The sequence below is a fragment of the Protopterus annectens genome, chromosome 5.part0, assembly GCF_019279795.1.
Source record: "Protopterus annectens isolate FY-2018-M chromosome 5.part0, PAN1.0, whole genome shotgun sequence".
Lineage (NCBI taxonomy): Eukaryota > Metazoa > Chordata > Ceratodontiformes > Protopteridae > Protopterus > Protopterus annectens.
In genome coordinates, this window is record NC_056735.1 from 823,928,777 (window position 1) to 823,947,300 (window position 18,524).

Genomic DNA, 18,524 nt, shown 5'->3' on the forward strand with positions numbered 1-18,524 from the left:
CGAGATTGCACTTTGTTTTATGTCATTTGTTTGGCAGAGTGATTTTATAAGCTGCAATCAGCTCTTATTATGAGTGCTATATTTGGAAAAAGGCACACTTTTAAACAGAATTGCAACTTTGAACTTTTTATTTCATTATTATCCCTATAAAAGTTTTGGTTGATAGTCCACTCTGCTTCTTGGTTTATTATATATATTGCAAATGAATTTATAGAATTTGGTTTACTTGGCATGCAATTTGCACCATTGTAGGGTGATCCATGAGTGAGCTTTGAACTGACTAAGGTTGTTAGATGGCAAATAAAAGGCTACGTCTGCTGGCAAGCTCTTAAGTTGCATCATGCTCCAAATACTAAGAAATACTACAGAACATGGTGTGTATCGTGGCTTTATTTTTCCACGGCAGACTTAGTGCTCATTTATATGTTTGAAAGTAAGTGACTAGGTGGGGGGGGGCTGAGAGGAAATTCTCATCCAGAAATTAATGCAAAAAAAGTTACAGCCAAGTCAGTAAACCATAAATTTAGCAAATATTTATTGGACGTAAAGTAACTGTTGATAAAAATTGTGCATACATTTTATTGAATGGTTGTTATTTTGTAAACATGTCTGTTCTGAAAATCATTTTACTGTGGGGTTTTAATCGATATAGTAAATTATTTATCCATTACTCTTCACATATTTTTGTATTGCTGGCTTTTGGTTTCATTTTTAAGTAAAAGTTAGTGCACTTGAATTACCGGCTAAAGAGTTTGAAATTTTTTAATGTTGCCAATCTTTGGCAGTATATGTTTATATCCGTTATTATTAATGTTCATAAACATTAAATTGCACAAAATTGAAAAAATAAATGTTGCCTTTAATGGATATCGAAAGTATAAAATCCCGAACCCTGTTTCACCTTATTCTTATGTGCTAATTCTAAATCCAAACCCTGCACAGTATATGATGAAAACGACTTTCCCTAACAATACCACTATGCAAGACACTTTGACATACTACTCAGATGTTAATCACACACACACACACACACACACACACACACACACACACACACACACACATGCTGCACTTCATCTGTTTCCTTACTCTAATCTTTTTCGGGAAATGCTTGCTCATGCATTCCTACCCCTAATGTTAAAAGTTTTAGTATGTCAAAAGTTTTGTTATTACTTTACATCTTCACTGCATGCAAACAGTCTCACACACAATGCAAAAAATGTTGACAGTCCTAAAATAAAAATTTGCAGCATTTGTCAGAATGAAAGGCTATGTTATTCAGAAACGCTCTTATTTTCTTTGCGTGAAAGAAGCATCTGATTTTGGGTTACCCTCGCTATCAATGTATTTTTATTCTTCCTTTTTGCTTTCTGAACTAGTACTTACCTTTTTCTCATAGCCAACAGGGAAAACAGTAGTACTGTTGTCAGATATAGAAAGCAGTGAATGTAAATGTTATTTTTTTTTTAAAGTAGTCTTTTTCAGGAGCTTCTGTAGCCCTTGGTCAGGAGAATGCAAAGGTAAAGCCTTTGTTGTCAGTGGCATCAAAAGCCATCTCTTACCTGCTGTTGTTAGGTTACTTCATTTTATGCACTAAACTGATTTTGAGATTTTGGGCTTGTTGGTGGATAGCAAGAGATAGTGTCAGCATGGTCCATGCTGTTTCCTTAGTCCTAGCCTGGGGTCATTGACACTGTCTATTCAGATACCTGAAAATGGGTACAGTAGACTCCCTCTTATCTGGTCTCACTGGGACTGGACCTTAGGATGGATAAACGAATGGCTGGTTAATCAGAAAAAGCATACAAGATAGCAGTTATATGATATAAATCAGCTAGACTAACGGTTTGTGTTAGTATGCATTTTTCTAAAGAATATGAAGTCTAAACTCAAAAGTCTGTCATTATTTAGCCTAGAGGAGCAGAAGTGCTGTTCTTCTCTGTTGTCTTTTGCTAGGGCTATGGCAGAAATTTGATGGCCAGATAAGTGGGAGTCTACTGTATTTGTTTAATTAGTTCCAGCTCTATAGTATTTGAATGATCATTATAATAAGGTTTACATGGATTTGGTCGTACTGCCAATTGTCGAACAGGGTGTTCTCCGAACTTAAGTGTCAAAGATTTAGATGTCAAACTGTTGGAATGTCGTATAAAATTCGATATTCGACATTTCCAACTGCCCTTCCACCTAAGCAAGCGCTACCATGGGTCAAAAAGGGGGAGGTGTTTGGCGTTTCGACATAATTGCATTCGCAATTATGCCGAACTGGCGTTCTGCAGTTCGACATGGTGCGTTCAACAATTGACCGTACCACCAAATCCATGTATACCTTATAATACTATGGGAAAACCCCCAACCCTTGACAACCTTATCTTACCCCAAAACATTTATAGATGCATCAGGCATATTACTAACATCCAAAAAAATGAGTTTCATTTACTGCTTCCATCATAGAACAATGAGCATACAGGTAATCTCACAGCATATAAAGCCTAAAGACTTGTTACATGATAATCCCAGGACTATTCCTTAAAAACATGCATGCATAAAAAAATCTAGTAAAAAATCAAGTAAAACTTATGTGCATAAAACATAAATATTCTACATTTCCTAGTACATGTGTTCTGTATAAAATTGTTTATTTTCTTTATTTTCTCAACTATTCCTCCTCCAAATGACAATTTATATTAACTGCATCACTAATATCAGGGAAATCGTCTGCGATTAAACGTATCTGCCACTTTTGTTGATTCTCATAGTTCCCTCCACTGTAATCACAGGGTTCATGGTCTTGTACTTAAGTAAAACTTAGATTTGTTCTTACATATTTTCTGTGTCTAAAAAGAGCATTGTTATTGTCACATGTTTTTTTAACATATAGATGTCCCTTATTGTCATATTTAACTTCCACCTGGTCATACCAGTATAGGAACTGTCTCACTGGTTAACACACTGTACATCACTTGAATTAAGTTATAATTGTAGTGACAATTAATTGGTACAGTTCTATTCATATTCTGCATCAGTACAAGAGGGGCTTTTGCAATGTTTTTACAGGTTTACACTGACTACACTTCTGGGTTCCCCATAGCTTGTTGGTTATAGGTATAGATGCACCTTAGTGCTATCTTGGAGTAGCATATTCTTAAAATTAAATCCTTTCTTATAAACAAACTTGGGACAATTCCCACCAAGTTGAATTTCATAATTAACTCTTAATATATTCCAAGACCCCCAAGAAAAAGAGCCAGAATACTAGGTATTGTCTCCCTCTGCAACTCCTTCCAGTTTTAAGGTTTTCCAGGAAGACTGGTATGACTTTTGCACAGGGTCTCTTCAGAGTTCTGCAGTCCTTCTGATCTTTAGCTCTTGAAACTTTTCAAGTTAAGAGGAAGAGAATCCCCTTCCTCCTGTGAGTCGGAGGTACTCTCTGACACTTAGGAGGAAGGTATTGATTATGCTTCTTAACTCTCTTTCCCTGTCCTTTTTGAATATGAAGTGGTGTCCTTTGATTCCCTTAATGAAGAGATCTGTTTTTTCCTTTTCCATCACACTTTGTAAAATGAAAAAAAACTTCAAATGGAAGGGAAGAGATGTTTGAGAGGCACAAAAGCATTATCATGATCTGTAGAGCTTGGACTCCCTCCAAACCCTTAGCTATTACTCCATTACCGTGGGCTTTAGAGAATGCTTTTATTTCAGATTTTACTCCTTCATACCGTAAGGCTAACAAGCTGTAGTAGGATTCCCTTGACTGGCCCTGCTTTAACTACTGTGGAAGGGTGGATCTAAGCATTTCGTTTTTTTCTAATCCTATCTCCAGTGAAAAAGACAGCATGGCATTTGTCAGGTATTGGAAGGAAGTGTATGTTTCTTCAACTACCAGACCCACATGAAAAAGTATCTGCTATGCATATTTTCTGACATGCAGCAGTCTAGAACTTACCTTCCTACTTCAGATATTAAATCCACTTTATCAGACCTGACATTGTCTGCTTCCCAGGTCACAAGCCTCTCGGTAGGATGCATGTATGATACAATTGATATGTATTAAGCGCCTTCACTCATCATAGACAGAGAATGCATTGGCAGGAGCAGCTGCAACAGTTGCTGTTTGTGCATGTGTGTATGCCTGTGCTGGACTCCAGAGTTTTCCTGGTGAAGTACAAGCAAAATTATTTAGTGCCCACTTAGAATTTTGGTAATTCTTCTGCAGAGATTCTGAAAAGGTTTGAGGAAAGAGGGAATGAAACACCCTTTCCCTTCACATATCCCAGGGTACCAGAGTAATTACCCTTCAAACACTGGCCTCTAATTTCAGAAGCCTTTTGAATCAAGTCAATAAAAAAAAAAAAAAAAGGGAATGGGCCGCTGGGCATCTTTCCCATATAAGTGTCAGTAGCTCATTAGGTAGCAGACTGACCTTTGTTATTGGAAGATAAGAAGGCTGTGGGTTCTTTTCCCAAACCTGGTGGTTGAATTCATTTTCTGTTGTGGTACCCTAATATAAACAGGTTCTATAATAAAAGGAAAAAAATCCTTGCACAAAAAAAAAATCTAACTTTCTAAAAGCCAAAAACCCTATTGATAAACTAAACAAAGATCTCTGGATTGTAATCAAACAAACCAAAGTCAGATATGAGGTAAAAAAGACACCCAGGTGTACGATGAGCGCAAAGCCTTATTTATCAAGTTAGAAGTTTCTGAAACAATACCCAGCACTGCCATGAGATGCCAGTAAATGATAAGTTGTTGTTGTTTGTCTTTTGGCTTTTTCTCGGTAAGGGGTCGCCACAGCGGAACTCCGGTCCGCTAATGATTGGCAGTAGATTTTTTACGAAATGCCGAAGTGCCAGCTCGATGCCCAACCTTCAACGGAGGCACACCCATTTACGCGGCAGTAAATGATAAGTAAGTAAGTAATATCAATACTCAGACCGTGTGTGTATAGCAAAAACGTTTAAACTGTAGTAAACTGCTTACTGCAGGGTACACCACACACGGATTACTGCAACCCTCAGGTTTGACTGAAAATGCAATACCGGCTTTTAAAAGCCGGTATTGCATTAAGGAGTGATTCAGATTATCTGATTACACCCACCTAACACTTTGTGCCAATCTTTTCACCTCACCTTATCTACACAACTGAACACCGAAACACACACTGGCATTGAAGATGAGTTCTCCCTGCTAAAAGTTAGCCACAGTGTAACTCGTTAGATTACAACTTGGCTTACAAACAGAACCCAGGAGCCTCCTCCAAATGACCTGTCACTAGTGCAGTGCCCAAGCATTTAATGCTTGCATCTGTCGTCTTTGGCATTTACTTCTCAGAGATCAAGGGCTAATGTTTAGGGTTTGTTGCTGACTAAGTTTGGAGATGACTGCAAACTTGGTGCCATTATAAACTCCCCAGAGAACACCAGGATCCTAGAAGAGAGCCAGTCCCAAGCAAATAGCTGTTGCCAAAACAATGCACCGAGTATAAATCATATCCTTCAGCAAACACGACTTCCCTTGGAACTATCACATTGATTCCCCCCTCCCCCCGGAAATGTATCCTATAGTTAGAGATCTTTAGAACCTGTGTTAATCACAAAATGCCCTTTGATCGCCATGTACCCACTGTTGTAAGGAAATTCATTTTCATTATACAACTTGTATTGAAGGTTATGGCATCCAAATCCAGGAAAATAATTATTTTACTATGATTAGCACTGATTAGGATGATCGTTGAGTATAATGCCCCTTTCAGTACATATCTGTCCAAACCCTCCTAGAATGATTTTTACAAAAAAAATCAAGGGCCTAAAACTGAAAGCTATGCAGACCGACTTGAAGCCTTGCCTCCTCTGTGTCATACTGGCTACAGAGAGGTGACCCCTGCCTTACCAATAGTGAGTCAACAGACCCTAGTCTGTCAGACCTGTTGCACATTCCAGTGTACAGCGATATAATGAAACACCCATTTGAGACTTCAGTGTCTTCTGCAAAGTTAACAGAACATGCTGGAGTGATGGAGATGTATCATATAGAATACCACTTCTGTGGAACAGTCTTCCACCCCACATAAAGCAGAGTTTTTTTCTGATTCTGTGTAAATGTAATTTGGATGAAAGGATTGGTAACCACAAATGAATCCTCATGTTTAGCAGCACTGAACCTCTTGTATAGGAGGAAATGTATAATTACCCCAACATGTATATGTTTTGCCCTGTTTTGAGTACCATATTGCAGAATATAGGGGCTAATAATTACTATGGGAATGAAACTGTAGGATTCTTAGGATTATCACAGATGAGTAGGAGGTACCCATGAATGAGTACCTCTTCACTTCATTCTTCTTCCCCTCCCACCCCTGCCATCCTTCGAATCTAGCAGCAATCTCTGATTACATGCATCTCTTGAAACAAATAACAGATTTGGGGTATTACAAATATAATTAAGCAGGGCTACAATTTGCAGTAACATCCCTCTTCCACCAAATAATCAAATTAATTTGTTTCCAAAGAGTTTCATCAGAAATGCTATCTCAAGGTGTGATAGAACCTCACCTAAGACGCTGATATTCCAGTATCACTCAACCCCTCCCCAGCCATAACCAGACCAAACAAACTTCTCAAAAGCTGACTACACCCTCGTAAGGGAGGGTATCAGTACCTTCACACCACTGTCCCCTCAGAGGATGGAGACAACTATGCTGAACAGTATGCTAGTGCAGCATGTAAGCACCTATACAACTGCATGGACTCAGCCATACCCAACAGAACTAAAACCGGCTCCTCAAGGAAACACAAACCTGTCTGGCGGACATCCTCTATCAACAGGCTTTACAATAAAAGAAAGAAACTGTTGTCTAACAGTAAAAATTAACAAATTCCAAATTGGAAAACTCCCTCCTCAGTCTCAAAAAGCAAATTGGATCACTAGTGAAAACCTCCAAAGTGAATTATGAATTGAAACTTGCCTCTGAAACAAAGGGAAACCATACATCCTTCTTCAGTTATGTCAGGAGCCCCCATGGTAAAGCCCAGGTATGTTCCGAATTAGTACTTAGTGGTACCATTTACAATGATCCTTTTGACTTAGCCATCCTGATAGCTGATAGGTTCAGTGCAAACTTTAGCCCCCTATCCTCCCCAAAGGCCCATTTGACATCCCCGATACTTGTCCCTCACCTCTAATCTCAGTTGATCAAGTGGTAAAGGCCCTATCCAAGACAAAGGACACAGTTCCCATGGGACCTGATAGTATCCCAGGCTGTTTTCTGCACCATCTCCAGCAAGAACTTGGTTCGCCATTGAATACCCAATTCAATCACAGCCTAATTACAGGCTTCATTCCAGCAGAGTGGAGAACTGCCATTGTCATCCCCTTGCACAAAGTTGGTGCCACTACTGACCCAGGAAACTATTGCCCATTAGCTTGACAAGTCTGATCTGTAAAGCCATGTAGTGTATTATTATGGATCTCATAAACACGGACATAGGCATTCTCCAAGCACTTGACCCCAGCCAATTCGGATTCATCAGGGGAAGATCTTTCTTGTTGGACCTGGTTGACTTTGGTTTGAGACTGTCACCAAGACCCTGGATGAAGGAATGTCAGTACACACTGCTTACCTTGCTTGGCAAAGGCCTTTGACACAATCCCCCCACTTGGGCATCATCAAAAAGCTAACACAACTTGGTGTAAATCCCTATCTCGTCAGGTGGATGGCCATTTGGCTCACTGATAGGAACCATAAGGCCAAAATAGGCAGCACCACCTCCAACAGCAGACCTGTCATTAGTGGTGTTCTCAGGGATCTATCCTGGGAATCCCTACTGTTTGGCATCTACTTCTCAGAGGTCCAGGCAAAGGGCATGTGGCTGACCAGGTTTGCATATGACTGTAAGATAAGTGCTGTCACTGACTCCCCAAACAACCGGTGCCAAAGTCATGGCCTTAAGTTAAATGCAAAAAAAGTATTGTACAATTTGGCAAAAAACATGGCCCCCTTATGATTACCACATCAATGGCAACCCCCTAAGCACACAACCTCTGGTTCGAGACATGGGTATTCAGGTTGACAGCAATCTCACATTCAACCATAATAGGGCAGCACTGGTCAGAAAAGCCTTTTACTTGGTTCTTCTCATAAGTAAAGGGATTTCATCTAGAAAAAAGGTGGTTATTACCTCTCTGTACTCCTCCCTCATTAGGCCTGTAATTGAGTATAATTTCCAGTTTGGTATGTACTCTCCAAACACCTGCACCAACTGGAAAAGGCCACAGAAATACCTGACAAAAAGAATCCATGGCCTCCATCTGTCCTATGCAGACAGGCTCAAATCACTATCACTCTATTCAGTATCATTCAGATTGCTCAGAGGTGATCTGTGTCTCAGCTACAAGGCAATATCGGACCGTGCCCTACTAGAGATGCTCCATATCCGTAAGTCTAACTCCTCATGCATTACCCACTCAATAGGCCTAAATCTAATATGCTATGTCAACAAAACCTGCTGGAGAGACAGGTTTGTCTCCCAGAGGCTTCCCCGCCTCCGGAATAGACTTCCCATGCATGTCAAACAGAGTACCTCGCTGATCCTTTTCATGTGCAACTTTGAGCTGATGGGAAACCACAAATTTGTACCAGGGGTTCCACCTTTGTCCCCCATTGACAGGGGCAACAGGTGGTGATTTAGGTTCTTTTTTTAGGGATAAACTCTTGGCTAAGCTTGTAAGGGCTCCAGGGCCATTAGCCTAGTAACCTGCTATGATCCAATGATCCTGTGACCCTATTCACACTTAACAGCAAGAAAAAGGTTTTTATTCAAGTTTTTTTGTACCCAAGAAAGAAGGCACCCCACCTACTCTGAATACCTTCCTCATTGTTCCAAAGTTGAAAATGTGAACTCTGCAGTCCCATTTTTCTCTTTTCCAAAGCAATTCTTCATCACATTAGATCTCAAGCAATGCATATCATCACATACCTACTCTCAAAGACCACAGGTGTTCGTTAAAATTCTTTATCTTTGGATTGCACTTTCCATTTACATGTTTGCCATTTTGGTCTGCCTTCATTTCCAAGAGTATTCACAAAATGTCTGGCTCCAAAAGGGTAAGAGCAAGTTACACAAAAAAAATGGGAATTGTGGGAACAATACTTGCAGAATAATGTTTTGGAGGAGGAATGAGGTTTAAGAGAAGGCAGGAATTGAATAAGCTGTGTAATGTTTGATTAACAATGACTGTACAGAAAATTATATGTGATATATAATGTTTGCAACTGAAAATTTGTCAATATTTCTTCCTTTTAATTTCTCTAACTGTATGATTGCCTATGTCATCCATGATAGTTCACTAAAGATGTTTCTTCTTAAAAAAAAATGTCTGGCTGTAGTCATTGCTGTCTACAGACTTCAGAGAATTTACATTTCCGTCTACCTAGATGATTAGCTGATCTTATCAGAGTTAATCTAAGATGGTAATATTCCTTCATTTTTCTATGAATTTATTCCAGAGTGTAAATTTCAAGATAAATCTGGAAAAGGAGTAGAGCTCTCATAGTGTCAAAACAGAAACTTTGGAAAAAATGAAATATAAAAGTTATCAGTTTGGGTTAAATTCAGTTCTGGCCAGTAACTAAACTGTCTGGGTGTCAACAATGGAGAAATCTGGAGAAAGTACGAGAAAATCAACTAGAAAAGAAGAAGAAAAGAAACTGTGGTGAAGAAGACCCTTGCAACTGTTCAGCAAAAAAGTCTTTATCTTTGGCACAGGAAACGGTTACCAGAAAAATATAAATCAGATGCATTCAGAGGTGATTAAAATAAGCAAGACACACTGGAGGAACATATATAATCAAATGAAGACAGGCTAGACCAAATAAAAGTTATAAGTAGTTATTCAGATGAGCTGATAAAGCTACAGAAGTCTAAGGATGAGATAAAGGAATACTGGCTGAATTTGAGGCTTCTCATGAAGAACTGTTTAAAAAAATGTGCAGTTAGAATATATAGCGCACAAAGAGGAAATCTGAGATTTCCTGCTATACCTGAAAAACTGGAAGAAATATACTGTATTAATTTTATAAAAGTGCAAACAAACAACTGAACTGCTATTCCACAGCAAGATTTGTTAATTGAAAGAGCACACCATGGGTGCTTTCTTTTGGCCAAGTTTGAAGCATACCGAAGACCTGTATTCGTAAAGAGACAGTCATACTATATGAATGATTATTATTATTCCTCCTTTGAACCTGTATTCGAAAATTTACCCCCTGGTCTGGATCCTATGTCTCTGGTGGACAGACTTGTGGTTGTTAGCCTACTGTACACCTATGAACCTATACCAGAAGGGAAAATATTTAAATTTGCCGACAACAAATTGTTAGTGGAAAATAATTATAGACTGCATACAAGGCAGAAGAAGATAAATGAATTTGTTTTTGCCATCAGGCGATGTTGAGGGGCAGGTGTGAAATTTAAGTTGCTGCATCAAGCTATATTTAGAAAATTTTTTTCCTGTAGAATTACAGACAGTTTTTGGTTGCAAAACAGGAAGAAATATAAGAAAAAAAGAAAAAAGTTTACGCAGTAAAGAGTGAGTCAGCAATCTCAAGAGGATTCTGCTTCTCATTCAGCTGACAATAGCGAAGCTCATAGAGAGAAAATTTGCTAGTGAAGCATTTTTCATTGTTCCAAAGGGAAATGATTGAGTAATAGGAAAAGAAAATCCCAGGGGCTTTCTAGAAAAATCAGAAGTGCCTTGGACTTGAACCAGAGACTGGTATTGGATACTAGTGATAATGAAGAAGAGCAGTAGTAATGTGAAAGTAGGAAATAAATGCAAGAATTATAAAGTTTTATTTCCATTGGTTGCAATTTGGTCATTAGAATTGTGCTTCTGCAAGAAGTGGCCAGAAAAGACTAGAAGTTTCTTGACTATGATAAACTGATGGGAGGACACTAAAGCACAATTCCCACGTTGTCGTTAATGTTTAGAAGGACAACTAAAAGGGCTAAAGATGTAACTGTAAGTAATAGAAACATTTTTGTTCTTAGTAAAATGTGTATAATAAATGTTTGAAGTAAACTGCAAGTCTATGTTGTAAAGTAGTTCTGTATAGTATGCTGAGGTTTTTAAATGTGTGATGAAGATTCTCATCAGTAATTATGACTTAAGCTAGTGATATTAAAATAACAACTTATCTTTTCTTGACTGTAATATATCCAGTGTTTGTCCTGTAATAAAATAAAGGCTGGATGCAAACAATGTGATATTGCAAGTTTGGGCTGGTGAGCAAAGAAGTAAAAGTGTACTGATCAGTGTTTTTCACATCTAGTAAGGGAAATAAAGGTAGAACTAAGAAATGTGGAATCTGTGCAGGGAGGAACACATGCTCCCACATGTGCTTCTAGCATGAGTTAATCTAACTTTAGAGTAGGTATAGCCTACGATTGATTGTATCTGGTTGGGGAAAATGCCCCTGCATTTTTGGCTAATTTCCCTTTGTTGGAAAGTGCATATAGTTTTGTTTGCTTGCTCTGAATTAACAGGGATTGGATAGTTTCAAAATTGTTTAGTTTCTTTAGTATCAGGCAAAATGTATTGGAAAATGTGGCAGGGGTTCAAATGGGGATGAGAATGAGTAAACTGCATGTAAGATTAGTCTGAGGAACATTAATATGTGCACATAAGTTGTAAGTTGGAAATGTGTATCCAAAAAAAAATGTCAAGCAGAACATGTGAAAGCTGGATCTTTTTACTAGAATAACTGTCGTTTCAAATTTTATCACGGAATGTCAGTTACATAGCAGGTATAGAGAAAAAACAGAGTACTGGAGTATACTAAGAAGTGTTGGTCGCAAATTGCAATGTGGCAAGAGAAACATTTGGATAGAAATTAACATGTGAGTTTGGCAAAGATAGGACTTCTGAAGAGATATTCAGCTTACTGAGATGGACAAAGAAAAAAAGGGTAATTACCGATTCTGAGAAGAGCTTCTATAGTGTGAGAAGAGGACAGGAAATATAACAGTGGTAGATTAGTGGTAATTAAGGGTTAATGTCAGGGAAGACTGGTTAAACTGGCAGATATGTATTATATTTACCTTCATAATTTCAACGGCCACATTGGTGAACGTGCACAACGCTGAACCATTTCCGAGAATCCCGTGCCACTGAAAAAACATTGAAAGTCGAAATTTCCTTTTCCAACAGTACCACACCAGTCAGCAAGTGCTAACATGGGTTAGTGATAAAAGGGGGTGAGATTTTGTGGTTTGGAATATTGGCGTTCGAGGTTTTATGAAGGCGCGCAGTTCGGAGTTCGTGGAAGTGTGTTCGCCGTTGTGCTGTCGACATTATGGAAGTAAACCATATAGATATATATATATATATATATATATATATATATATATATATATATATATATATATAAAATTACCCTTTTAAATCCCTGTTATACAGCTTCAGAGAATCTTGGGAGAAATAATTACATTTCAGCAGGTAATATTTATGGGTGGAAACTGTAACCTTGTTTTGCAGTAGTGAGAATATATCATGGGGAGTAGAAAGGAAAATATAACAAGTGAGAAATATACGAGAATGTTTGGAATGTAAGATGTAAATTTAGTTGCAGGAGTTCAGACAGAATTCATAGGTTCATAGGTTCATACTAGGCTATCTGCCCTAGGGCATTTATAAGCCTAGCCAGCGTGTGTTGGGCTTTCGCCACCCATTTTAAATGAATTTTGCTATGCCCTTTTTCGAGGTTAGTATACTGTGCCTCTGTCTAACAGTGACACAGAAGTGATACCCAGGGTAAATCTATGATCTCCCATCCACTCATCAAGATTCCTCTTGAAGAGAGTCAATGAGGGACTCTGCCTAACCTGGACTGGGATTTTATTCCAGAGTGAAGGGAGCCTCTGGGTTATGAATCTGTCCCTCCAGCATGTCCTATTTATTTCAGTGCTGAGGTTCAAGTCTGTCAAGCACGTAGCTCGATGGGATTTGGATTTTCTGAGGTGCAGCATGTCCATTAATTCCGGGTTGGACATGGCTTTATACGTCAGGCACAGATCACCTCTGAGCAGGCGGTATGCCATTGAGTAGAGCTGGAGTTTCTTTAACTGGGCAGCATATGGCATCTGTTTGAGCCCTTTGATCCTCTTGGTGAGGTACTTTTGGGGTCTTTCCAGTTGCTGCAGGTGTCTGGTAAAGTACATCCCAAAAGGGGCATTGTACTCAATTATGGGCCTGATGAGGGATGAGTAAAGAGGCACGATGACCTCCCCTGATCTAGATGTGAATCCCTTCATGATTAGGTGGGCTATATAAAATGTTTTTCTAACCACTTTGGCCATGTGGTTTTCAAATGAGAGATTGCTATCAACTTGGGTCCCCAGGTCCCTAATTACTTCTTCTGTACTTAATGGATTACCACCTATGTGGTAATTTGTGGGCACTTTGTTTTTGCCAAAGGGGATGACTATACACTTTTTGGTGTTTAGCTTGAGGCCATGGCTCTGACACCAGTTGTCTGTTTCTGTGAGGCCCTTTTGTAGGATGCTTGTGTCGGCTGGAGAGTCGATTATGGCGCCTAGTTTGCAGTCATCTGCAAAGTTGGTCAGCCACAGTCCTTCCATGTTGGCCTGTACCTCCAGAAATATATACCGAACAAGGGAGGTCCCAGGACTGAGCCCTGTGGGATGCCACTTTCTAACCATGTGGGTTCTGTCCTTGAGCCAGTTTGCAACCCATCTAGTGACATAGGGGTTTATATTTAAGCTGGTGAGCTTATCTATAATGCCCGAGTGGGGTATTGTATCGAAGGCTTTTGCGAGGTCCAGGTAGGCTGTGTGGACCACCTTCCCCTTGTCAATGGCCTTGGTGACTGTTTCAAAGAAATCGACCAGGTTTAAGAGGCAGGATCTGCCCTTAACAAAGCCGAACTGGGTAGGATCCAGTGTCTGTAGGTCCCCAATATCTTTATTTATGAGGTCCATGATGATCCTTTCCATAGCTTTGCAGACCAAGCTAGTCAGGCTTATGGGGCGATAGTTTCCAGGATCCATTGAGGCACCACCTTTGTGGAGAGGGACCACTGTTGCTGTACGCCACTCTTTGGGTTCATATCCTGTAGTAAGGCTGAGATTGAACAGAAGTTTTATGTTTGGGTTTAGCTCTTCTTGGAGTTCATGCAGGATGCAGCCTGGGACACTGTTTGGTCCCATTGATGCTGTGTTTTTTGCTTTGGAGGGGGCGGCTCTTACCTGAGCATCTGAGATGTCAGGGGCAGCACTCTGCTGGGATAGATATTTGCCCTTTTGGTGGGGGGGGGTTTGCTCTGAACCTGTCAGCTAGGATGTTGGCAATGTCTGTGGGTTCGGTGTATTTTTTGTCATTTTGGACTAATTCTGAGCATATCTGGGAATTCCCATCCAGGTTCCTAACATAACTAAAAAAAGCCTTGTGATTATCCTTAGTGTCCTGTGCAACTTTTTTCTCGAAGCTGGCCTTAGACGATTTTATGAGTGCCCGTAGTTTTTTGCTAATACTGATCAGAGATGCCTTCCCTTTTTGGGATTTTGCTCTAGCATGTAGTAGCTTCCTCCTTCTATTGTATAGTTTGTTTATGGCTGGGGTCCACCAGACAGGACGCCTGCCTATGGAGGATTGGGTCTTGGTTTTATTTGGGATTGCATGATCCATGCATTCCTGAAGGTGTTCATAGAATGTGTTCATAAAGGATTCTGCAGTCTGGGCTGTATTTTCCACAGGCCCGGGAGCTTTGAAGGATTCCACCTCAGTTTTGAGGAGTGTGAAATTTGCTTTAGAGAAGTTTTTCACTGTGGTTTTCTGGGCAGGGGGTGGAGTCGGGATGTGAATATCCAGTGAGATTAGTTTATGGTCTGATCTTACCAGTGAGGGATACACTTCTGGTCTGGAGCATAGAGCCCCCATGTTGGTGATGATCAGGTCCAGTATGTTTTCCCCCCTTGTGGGAGTAGTAACAAGTTGTTCCATAGCATTTGAGTTTATAAATTCTAGGAACCTTTGGGCTAGGGTGTTGGAGTTAGAGTAATGCTCGCAGTCTATGTTTGTGTAGTGGAAGTCGCCCAATATAATGGTATTTGGAGAGACCTTCATATTTTCCAGTGTCCTCAGGAAGGCCGAGTGGAGTTCCTGGGTTTGGGAGGGTGGTATGTAGCAGGCTATAAACTGGAAGGCAGTTTTACCCACTGTTAGTTGCACATGGATAGTCTCTGATGCTTCGTGCTTTGCCAGCAACCTGGAGGTGTGGGTATCTTTGACGAATATTGATACTCCCCCCTCCTTTTGTGGTTCGGTCCAAGTTTTGGGGCCGAAAAGCATGGTATGAGGTATAACCTGGTAGTGCTGGGGTGCTCTTGGGAGCCTTGAACCAGGTTTCTGTTACTGCACAGATATCTATGTTCTCCATGCTAAGGAGAGTTTTGAGTGCGTGCATCTTGAGGTTTCGACTTCTGGCATTGAGTAGCATTACTATTAGTTTCTTATCCCTTGTGATACCTATGGAGGTGGGTTTGTCTTTTGAGCCTTGCCTAAAAAAGGCACTATGGGGGTGGCAAGAGCCTTTGCCAATATCCGAAAGCCCAGGGGTGACAGGTGCAAGCCGTCCCTAGCGAAGCATCATGGCTTGTCGAGCATGTCATCCCAGGCTGACAGGCATTGGATCCCCTTTGAATGACACCAATACTTAAGCCAGTTGTTGAAATTGATCATCTTGTCTTCATACTGTGGCATCATTCTTGGTGAGGGTAAGATGCTACTCAAGGTCAGGGTCATACTGGCCTGGGCTACATGCTCAGAGAGCTCCTCTATGTCTCTTTTCATGTAATCCAGGGAGGTACGTCTCAGGTCATTCACACCAGCATGGACAATGACTGAGTCATATTTGTGCTTGCCTTGGAGTGGACCTGAGTGCTTGTGTTATGTGGCGGATCCTAGCGCCCGACAGGCAGCTCACCATGACCTTCTCCGTTCAGCCTGGTGAGTGGGATGTCAGTGTGCCTGATGATAGAGTCACCTATTACAAATGTATCAGGTGTGTTGTTTAGCCTTAAGGGCTGTGACTGTTCGGCACACTGGATTTGTGAGGTATGTGTTGCACCTGTTTTGTTTTGGGGTAGCGGTTGCTTGGGTGTCTGCTTTGGAGGTCTCTGCTGCTTAGGCAGATTTTTATTTAGAGCCTCTGAGTATGTTTTTGTGTGTTTATGTGTTTGGTTTGCTGTTGTGGTAGGTCTATGTGAGACTGGAATTGTAGTGAGTGTGGTTTCCTTTTCCTCCTGACTGGTTACACCAGTACTGAGTTGAGAGAGCTTAGCCTCCAGTTTGGCTATATGGTTGCATCTCTCACATGTGTTGGAATTTGTTGGGAGGAGGAGAGGGTTGTCTGTGTACATGAGGCAGTTGTAACATTGCCTCAAGATTCCCAGATTCACCAGCTGGAACTGAGAGGAGATTGACAACTGACCTTTGGACATGCTAGAATAGTATTGGGAATTCCTTTATATTATATTTCCTAAGTTACAAAAACTGGTCTGTACTGTATAGAGTACATTTTGTGGAGTATTGTTATTTGAAAGCTTTAAAACACATGCAGTAGGTGTTTCCAATCATGCACCAATAAAGACTGCAGTGTAATGAAGTAAAAATGAGACCCTGACATTTTCCTACTTTGTTAAAAAGAGAGGAATTTAAGGAATGGGTAGTGGAAATAATTTGAAAAGTATTAGTGAAAATAGACATTTCTTCAGACAGGATAGCAAAGGAGTGGGATAAAATGAAAACGTAGTTTAGAAATAAGAGAAAGACATTTGGGAAGTAAGCAATATTTAGAGGTGTTTTCAAAGGTCAAAGTTTTGAAAAAGAAGGTGAATCTCTCAGAATAAGAGGAGGAGCAATAGCTGAGTGCTAAAAGGAAAATAAGGGAGAATTTGGATAATGTCCATGAGTTTAAAAGTCTGCTGGAAGTATTTTTTGACACCAGAGCACAAAAATTCTTAGCACAATGACTTGGGTAGCAGAATGTTGAAAGTGTTGTTGCCAAACATAAGGAGCCTATGACAAGAAAAGTAATCCAAGATCCTATAGCATTATTAGAGATATTTTGGAAATTCTTTGCAAATTTGTGTAAAGCAGAGGACTGGAGAAACCAACAAAAATCTCAAATGGAAATATTTATGGAAGAATTAATTGTGTTAATGTTAGAGGAAGATGCGACTCAAAATTAATATGCAAGACAGGAAGGAACTAATGAGATAAAAATTATTATGTATAATCAATCAGTAAGGAAGTATCGACAAACAGATGGCATTCATGTGGAAGTTTGGATGTTAGGAAGGGGAGAAAATGACAAAGATCTGGAGGGTTTTACTTTGTCTTAAAAGGAGTAACAGCATTAACATCTGGGAAGAAAACTGTGGTGGATGTATTAACAAAAGCTGTTAAAGACCCTTCAGGCCTAGCTTTTCAATTTTAAACCTTAATTGTAAAGTGCGTGTGTCTATACTAGCTAAGACGATGGCAAAGGTGCTGCCAAAATGGGTATGAATCTGTGTTTTTTTGGCATGTAGGAGAACATTTTGCAAAATTATTACAACAATGATGATCCAGAGGGAAGAAGAGAGTAGTGTATGCTGCTATTTTCTGAGGGTCTTGATGCAGAGAAGGTGCGTGATGGAGTCAGTTGGGATTTTTTGTAGGGCAATGGTAGCATTTATATTGCCTGGTAAACTAATTAGGTTAATTAGGAGAATATATGAAGATTCAGATGTAAGAATTTGGGGGGGGTGCACTCCAAGATGTTATTTAACAGAAGAACCAGACTAGGGTGCCCTCTTTCTACTTTATTTGCTTTATATTTAGAGTCATTGGGAAAGGAAAATAATGGATCCACATAGTCAAGGATTATACTGATATGGTGATCAAAAAGTTATCCTTATTGACATATGGTATTATTTTTGTACTTGAAAAAATCTAGAAAAAGGTATTTCAGTCTTTTGGAACATTTTCTGAGAGCATTGTCTTTTAAGGATATAAAATAAAGATAAAACAGATACTATACCAGAAAACTATGAACCCCCACACAAATTGGTTCATCAGTGCCTATATTTATGGTAACAACATTTTAAGTATTTAGATGTATGGATTAAATATTTAGGGGTATGGATTACAATTTTATTATGATAGCTTAGGGTATGTGGGAAGAGACTAAACAAAAGATAATGCAGTGATTGAGACGATGGAAGCTGTTGGTTATGGATATGGATAGTAAGATACAAGCTTACCAGTAGGGGTGACTACTATTAAGAAAATATAATATAGGCAAGAGGAGACTGGAATTTGCTGAAAAAAATTAGCAGAGAAACAAATGTACTGGGTGCAAATAACTAGAGAGAGAAAGGTAATAGAGTAGAATATGGCCATGAGGAAGTTTGGACTGCAAGTTGAACAGACTGCCTTCCCTACCAAGGATTGATAAAATA

General features: G+C 39.7%; 1 protein-coding gene across 6 annotated transcripts in view; it reads left to right on the forward strand.

The window, feature by feature from the left end:
• The window catches only part of ATP11A (ATPase phospholipid transporting 11A), a 1,534,794-nt gene that overhangs the window by 603,527 nt on the left and 912,743 nt on the right, over positions 1–18,524 (forward strand). The window lies entirely within an intron of this gene.